The sequence below is a fragment of the Crinia signifera genome, chromosome 6 (genome assembly GCF_055691185.1).
Source record: "Crinia signifera chromosome 6, ASM5569118v1, whole genome shotgun sequence".
NCBI lineage: Eukaryota > Metazoa > Chordata > Amphibia > Anura > Myobatrachidae > Crinia > Crinia signifera.
In genome coordinates this window covers 107440478-107449013 of record NC_139222.1, presented here as the reverse complement: position 1 = coordinate 107449013, position 8536 = coordinate 107440478, and the positions used below count along the sequence as shown (strand labels likewise).

The 8536-nt window shown below is 45.8% G+C and overlaps 1 long non-coding RNA gene across 1 annotated transcript; it reads right to left on the bottom strand.

Moving 5' to 3' along the window:
- Positions 1 to 2644: 2644 nt before the first annotated feature.
- Positions 2645 to 7410, bottom strand: LOC146007032 (uncharacterized). Its single transcript, XR_014444204.1, has 3 exons — positions 7363 to 7410; positions 5560 to 5600; positions 2645 to 2700 (listed from the first exon to the last, which is right to left on the bottom strand). It is a non-coding gene; the product is annotated as an uncharacterized LOC146007032 (long non-coding RNA).
- Between the last annotated feature and the right edge of the window lie 1126 nt (positions 7411 to 8536).

The following is an 8536-nucleotide window of genomic DNA, read 5'->3' as shown; positions in this document are numbered from 1 at the left end:
ATGTTTTGATTTTTTTCAAAGTGCTGGGACACGAAACATAGCTCTGCTCCCGACACCCGCAAAGCTCTGCTTCCCGTGATTTGATTGGCCCACAGGCCAATCAATCAAACACAATGGATGACCATCGATATGTAAAAATATCGATGGTCATCCATTGCATAGTTTAGCACTATCGATGACCAGTTGCAGAATTGCCATCGATGGCAACCATTGATGGCAATGGCAACGATGGCCATCCCTAGGCTCCACCAATCAGGGGCTCTCTTCTAATCAGTATGTGTCGAGATCCTCCAATCACTGCTCGGCACATGCAGTTCTTGACCCTGATGCAGAGATCAGGGGGAGGGGCTCAGCACCACAGTGAGGAAGGAAGGTGCAGACCAGGACTGAGGTGTGCAATTGGTGATGCAGTCTGTGAGAAGCAAGACTGGGGTACTCAGAAACACTGCAAACAAAAGTATACAACTGATAAATAAGGAATTGCAAATTATGGGGCAGATGTATTAAGCTATAACAATAGATAAATGCAAGAGTGATGAGGAGAGATAAACATCCAGCCAATCACCTGCTAACTGCCATGTTACAGGCTGTGTTTGAAAAAAGTCAGTAAGGAGCTGATTGGCTGGACGTTTATCTCTCTTTATCACCCTTGCATTTATCTCTTGTTAAGGCTTAATACATCTGCCCCTATGTTCCTACGTTTTCCCTGTAGCAAATACTAAACTCACTGCAGCAACACCACCTTTGGAGGAACGCCACCTCCTAACAGACCCAGTTTCATATTGGCAAAGGAGAGGAAGAGACCCCCCCACTTCCCATTTACTGGATATTACAATTCTATAAACAAAAGGACTTCCCCAGTACTGGTGGACCACAAAGGAAGGGTGATTATCCATACACTCATGTCCAATGCACTGATTGATTAACGATTTGCAGTAATTATAATCATTTTATATCATTATCGCTTCATTGTTTATATTGGTTTTTGATTTTTTTATGCATTTCATATATTAAATTGTACATTTTTATGTCATACACTGTTTCTTTATATTTAGCGCAGTTTATACTTCCTGTACCTTTCTGCAGACCAGGACTTCCCCTGGTGGTGCTGCTGTCCTCCGGAGTGTCCCGACCCACTGCTGCACTTATCCCTCTCTCCCCTCTGCTGCCAGCGCTGCTGCCTGGCTGTCACACACTGTGACAGGCGTAGCAGCAGCAGCGCACATCCCATTCTGTGCAGTGGCAGACTCAGTAGAGTCGCAGAGCAGGGAAGCGCCTATGGAACACAGCGCCTCCTTGCTTTGCAGGCTCTGGTGAGCGGGTAGCGCCGGCCCTGCGGGTATCTTCGACTCTACAGGCGTGAATATTACCCCATTTATCGGGTGTGGCCGCATTACACCCCACAGCAGGTCATATATGATGGGCCCATCCAGCACAGATTACACAGCCCAAATCTGCTTCAAAGCTGAAATACCTTTTACTCACTAAGCATAATGGGCGCGACCGCACGGGGGGGGGAACGATTTTCTGCGACTGCGCATGTGCATAGTAATTTATGCACATGTGCAGCGGCTGTGTGCGAGTGGCCACGGTGAATAGATTATTCACCTGGTGCTCGCACAAAACAGTGTGGGCAGGGGGCGGCGGGCCGGGGGATTCGCCCATGGGAACGCCCAGCGTTTCATGGGCATTTCCATGAAAATGCTGTGTGTTCCCATGGTAATTCCCAGATGGTGTGGGGGTCGGGATGTCAGGGTGCCCGTAGATCTAAAACACCACAGAGGTGCTTCAGATCTGCGCGCTGGCAAATTCATACGATGGTCATCAACCATGAAATTATTTTGTCCCTGCACGCAAGGCTGCGAATGGATGTTTATGCAAAACATCCATTCACATGCCTGCAGGGGATCGTGGCGTGCAATGGGGCGGTGTGCCAAAGACAGCGAGATTTGCAGCCTTTGCGAATCAACCAGAATAACCTCCAATATGTGAGCTGCAAGTAGCAATAGTAAGTGACCAGACCGTGTAATGATGACATCACTGTTTATTGGTGGTAATAAAAAGGCAATTCCAGCCAGATGTAAATCACAAATTTGTTTTTCCGTTGCAGAGACCGCAGTACCGGTGAGCAGCCGCGCCAGGAGCAGTGCAGCAATCAGCAGGCCGTGATGGTGGCGGCAGGTTCAGGATGATTTGGTGAGTCCTATATCTGAATGACCCCCACGGGGTGTGTGTGAGACTGTATGTATGTATATATACATATGCATACATATGCATACATATATATACATATGCATACATATATATACATATGCATACATATGCATACATATATATATACATATACATACATATGCATACATATACATACATATACATACATATGCATACATATACATATATATGCATACATATACATACATATATATACATATACATACATATGCATACATATACATACATATATATACATCTACATACATATGCATACATATACATACATATGCATACATATATATACATATACATACATATGCATACATATATATATACATATACATACATATGCATACATATATATACATATGCATACATATATATACATATGCATACATATGCATACATATATATACATACATACAGACGCACATATCTGCTGGCTTTATCTGCTGGCTGTATCTGCTGGCTGTATCTGCAATTCTAAAGAATGAAGATTTACTGTATTTAACATCACATGCCAAGATACAGTCACTATAATGCATTTACACAATGGGGGGGGGGGTAACAGGATGAGGGTAGCAGAGTAACAGGATGAGAGGGTTGCCACGTCTCCAGGATTTCATGGATTCTCCCTAAATCGGTGGCAACCCTCCTGGATGTTTTTGCAGTCTCCCGGATTCTAGGATTCTGGGATTCTCCCGGAATCCGGGTGACTTTGAAAGCCTCCACAGTGCCAGAAAGGTCACAGGGCATGTGACTTGTGAGTTGCTGTCCGCTGCACAACTCCCTCTACCTCCAGAAATATTTAAACTGGGTCGCAGGAGAGGAGATGATGGAGGAGCACTGTGCAGCCAACAGCTTAGGATGCTGCAGCAGTGCTTCCTCCCAAACTGAGCCTCGGAGGAGAGATAAGCCGGCTGCTACTGTGTATCAGACACAGGGCAGTGCCGTCTGTGCTGTCAGCTGAGGAAATGGTGAGGCCAGTGTGAAGGGGGGGATTTGTGTGTGTGGACGGTTAGTGTTTGGGGCAGATTTGCCTGTTAGAGAAGTGAGGGGGTGGGGGAGGTTGCTGTGAAGTTGTTGTCACTGGTGTCAGGGTGAGGGGAGGATGTATGAGGTATCTGTATAGGAGTTGTCAGTAGGGGAAATGTGTTATTAAATGTAACAATAGAGACTTTAATACATGTCTGTATTAGAGGCCACACCCACTTTTCTGAAGAGGTCATGCCCGTTTTACAAAGCCACGCCCACTTTCCCGGGAGCGCACGCGCACATGAAGGTGTGTGTGGGAGAGAGAAGGTGAAAGATTTTAGAAAGATTTAGCCATGATAGAGAGACAGTATAAGATACAGCTTGTGCCTTACCAGCTTTTCCAGACAGAGGAGGAACTTCCTGTAAGCATATTCCTTTTCTTCCCTATCTGTACCCTCCCACTGCTCTGATAGGCCTTGTGCCCATCCTATTTGCATGTCAGCTGACCTTCCAGTGTAACCTGGGGAACCCATCAGGGGTTTATGCTCTCTCATTGCTTACTCAGCATTCGTGGTTCTAACTGGAGATAAAGCGGAGAAAAGGTAAAAGGAGATAAAGCACCAGCCAATCGACTCCCAACTGTCTTTTTCAAACACAGTTGATTGGCTGTGCTTTATCTCCTTTTACCTTTTCTCCGCTTTATCTCCAGTTTATCTCTTCTCCAAGCTTAATAAATCTGCCCCGACTGTTATCTATAAACAAGAGCAATCCCCCGACCTTTGTGTAGAGGCTCATGGCACTAGCGCCCAGGGGCCTTAAATTACAGAACATATACAGCTGTTTTTTGTCATTTTTTGTCTGTATGTATGTGTGTCATTGTCTGATAAGTGTCTGTCTAGTCAATATTTTAAACTTACAAATTAAAAGTTAAATCTTAATTTCTACTTATTTACCCGGGGATTTCTTAAAACTCCATTGTGTGGGTTTGCTTTCCCCCAAAATTTGTGTACTAGTTATCTACTACCAGTATTTGCATAGTTACTGCCATTGTATAGCAAATACTAATACAATATCCACTCATCTACTAGGGGACCATTAAAACTCAAGCCTGTGGTTTTTTCCCCCCTAACCTTGTGTACTAGTTACTTGCTACCAGTATTTGCATAGTTATTGCCGTTGTATAGCAAATACTTATCATTTGGATTTCTAGTACATGAGCCTCTCACATGGAGAGGCCCCAATACTTGAAAATACGCCTTAAGATTGGCAAACTTGACTGTGGGTACCTCACCACATATTCCTACCATACCATAACATAATATTTTTGATAACTATAGATTACTATATGTAATCTTAAGCTAAAAAGTGCCCAAAAAAAGAGAGTCTTTTTTCTTTCCTTTGCTAACTATAATTACTCTCCTGGGTGCACCTCCACTTCCAAAATGTACAGAGGTAGCATGCCCTCTCTCGAAAGATTTAGCCATTGTGGATTACATATACACAGTGGCGTAACTATAGGCCCGCAGCCCCCGCGGTGGTGGGGAGGCGCTGAGGGGGTGTGGGCGCCGGGGGGGCTGCGGGACTATTATTAGTTATTTACTGCCGAGTTCTGCTGCCAGCGCCTGTGCCGGGTCCCAGCTCTCCCGGCTACTGCTGCAGCCACAGCGCTGCTAATACAAAAAGAGACACTCGGAAAATGGCTGCCCCCATACGGCAGACAGTTTTTATGGGGGCAGCCATTTTCCAAGTGTCTCTTTTTGTATTCACTTTTTTGTGTCACTTCTCAGTACTAGCAGCAGCAGCCGGGAGAACCGGGACCAGGCGCACACGGTCGGATGCGGCAGGAGGTAACCCCCCCTGCCGCTGCACAGCACCCCCGGCTCCCCTACACACTGACTGGCAGCATAGGTAACTACTGAGGTAACGGCCGCACGGGGGTGGCGGGGGGGCGCCCCCCTTCATTTTCAGCGGGGGGGGGGGGGGGGGGGCGCGCAGAATTATTAGTTACGCCACTGCATATACACCATCGTTGTTACCGTCTTTTTGATACCAACCTGTGCACTGGTCGACACCCCACTCCCCCTTTCCCTACAACAGTAACATTGGAAGGATCTGGTGTAGTTCTGGTTATTATCCATAAGGGGACTGGGAAGTAATCTGACGCTACAGACCGCGGCTCTCGCTGTGTAATTATCATTCTGACTACATGACATTAATGTAAAGTTCCCAACAGGCCAGACCACCGTAACTATCCTAGAGACAATGTGGGGATGTCCCTGACATTACTGTGGTGCTGTGGTGATGAGAGCCAGGAACCCGCTTGCCTGTACTGCAGCCAGTAGCCCTGTGACGCTCCTGTGTACTTACCTTATAAGGTACGCGCTCTGCAGCAGAAACAGGTGAAGAATCTGCAATGGGATAAAATTAGCATTTCTATACATCACCTGCCAACATACAATCACTACGAGGCAGTATCAGGGATCACTGACCCCCATTTATACCACCTGGTATAGGTTACATTAATCATGGTGCCATATCTGGTAATGTCCCCGTCTCCACCGCCCCCATGTAATATAGCCCTTACTATAGGGTAATGCTGGAATGAGAAGGGATTACCGTCCCGATTCAGACCTGGGCCACCCTGCCAACTGCAAACACCCCCTTCCCGCACCAATGTACACATGATCGCTGCCAGTCACGGGAGGAGAAGACCCTTCACAATCACTCACCATGGAATGGTTTTCCCAACTGTTCGCAGCGCTGAGTAAGCAAGGCGTTACTTGGCGCTGCAATGGTGATGGGGACAATGAGGCCGCTGCTGACATCAGCGGCCCTCACTACCGCCAGAAACACGCCAGCGTTACTCCCCTCGCCTGTCAATCAACTTTCGTATAAATAACAATTGTGCAAATAATTAACCTAGGTTAATGTTTAGAGCGCTTATATATGAGTGGCTTTCTTGGTTAGCTGCTGCTTATGGGGGTGGTCAGTTCCCCAAATATATGGAAACAAAAAAACAAGGTATAAGCAGCGCTTTCATACAATAATTGCAAGTGTATGCATCAATCTAATAATAAAAATTTTTTTTTTTTTAATAAAACAATACACATAAAAAACAGTAATAATAAAATACAGTAGAAATATAGGGACCACTTATTGGAATATATTCACCACCAATGTTGGAATAGCCTGCACTGATCTTGACAGCAAATGTCCACAAAGATTTAGAGGGAGTCCGTCCATACGTTCTTATGTCACCTGGGGATGCTTGGTTGTTGGCCCGTTGGCAGGAGTTGGTATAGCCAGTTCGGGTAACTTGATTTATATAGGCAATCCGCTTTACAGGAATAGATGGTTGGTCTGCAACCTCACTTGTCAAAAATTGAGGACAGAAACAGGATCAGATGATTTAGCAGGAGATCAGAAGTCGATTTTGCAATGGGTGGTGTAGTAGTTTTTCTCAGATAAGTGGTCCAAACGCACCAACGCGTTTCGCTGTGCTAACCCACAGCTTTATCAAGGTGTATGTACACCTTGATAAAGCTGTGGGTTAGCACAGCGAAACGCGTTGGTGCGTTTGGACCACTTATCTGAGAAAAACTACTACACCACCCATTGCAAAATCGACTTCTGATCTCCTGCTAAATCATCTGATCCTGTTTCTGTCCTCAATTTTTGACAAGTGAGGTTGCAGACCAACCATCTATTCCTGTAAAGCGAATTGCCTATATAAATCAAGTTACCCGAACTGGCTATACCAACTCCTGCCAACGGGCCAACAACCAAGCATCCCCAGGTGACATAAGAACGTATGGACGGACTCCCTCTAAATCTTTGTGGACATTTGCTGTCAAGATCAGTGCAGGCTATTCCAACATTGGTGGTGAATATATTCCAATAAGTGGTCCCTATATTTCTACTGTATTTTATTATTACTGTTTTTTATGTGTATTGTTTTATTAAAAAAAAAAAAATTTTATTATTAGATTGATGCATACACTTGCAATTATTGTATGAAAGCGCTGCTTATACCTTGTTTTTTTGTATAAATAACAATAGCTAGCCAATCACTCACTGGCTGTAATCAAAAGGACCGCTGTTTGCATGCGCAGTCATACGATAATTGCCCGATCAGGTCTTACTCACGGCCAATATCCGGTTACTACTCACTTGGTTACTTGCTTCCTCCACCATTTGTGGCTGAACCTCGCTGGTTTACTAACAAAGAACAGAGATTATATTATAGGACTGTGCAATGGAAGAGACTGTATATGCAATGGGCTGTATATACAGGGTACACGTGACTAATACCTGATGCGGGTGTTACTGGGTGTAAGCCGGGCACATACTGATGTGTATGATGGCCCCCCCTCTATGTCCTTATACTACCATGGGCTGTATATACAGGGGTACCATGATTAATACCTGGTGCGGGTGTTACTGGGTGTAAGCCGGGCACATACTGATGTGTATGACGGTCCCCCCTCTATGTCATTATACTACCATGGGCTGTATATACAGGGGTACACGTGACTAATACCTGGTGTGGGTGTTGCTGGGTGTAAGCTGGCACATACTGATGTGTATGACGGCCCCCCCTCTATGTCCTTATACTACCATGGGCTGTATATACAGGGGTACACGTGACTAATGTCTGGTGCGGGTGTTACTGGGTGTAAGCCGGGCACATACTGATGTGTACGACGGCCCCCCCTCTATGTCTTTATACTACCATGGGCGGTATATACAGGGGTACACGTGACTAATACCTGGTGCGGGTGTTTCCGGGTGTAAGCCGGGCACATACTGATGTGTATGACGGTCCCCCCTCTATGTCCTTATACTACCATGGGCTGTATATACAGGGGTACACGTAACTAATACCTGGTGCGGGTGTTACTGGGTGTAAGCCGGGCACATACTGATGTGTATGACGGTCCCCCTCTATGTCATTATACTACCATGGGCTGTATATACAGGGTACACGTGACTAATACCTGGTGCGGGTGTTACTGGGTGTAAGCCGGGCACATACTGATGTATATGATGGTCCCCCCTCTATGTCATTATACTACCATGGACTGTATATACAGGGGTACACGTGACTAATACCTGGTGTGGGTGTTACTGGGTGCAAGCTGGAACATACTGATGTGTATGACGCCCCCCCCCCTCTATGTCCTTATACTACCATGGGCTGTATATACAGGGGTACCATGATTAAGACCTGGTGCGGGTGTTACTGGGTGTAAGCCGGGCACATACTGATGTGTATGACGGTCTCTATGTCCTTATACTACCATGGGCTGTATACACAGGGGTACACGTGACTAATACCTGGTGC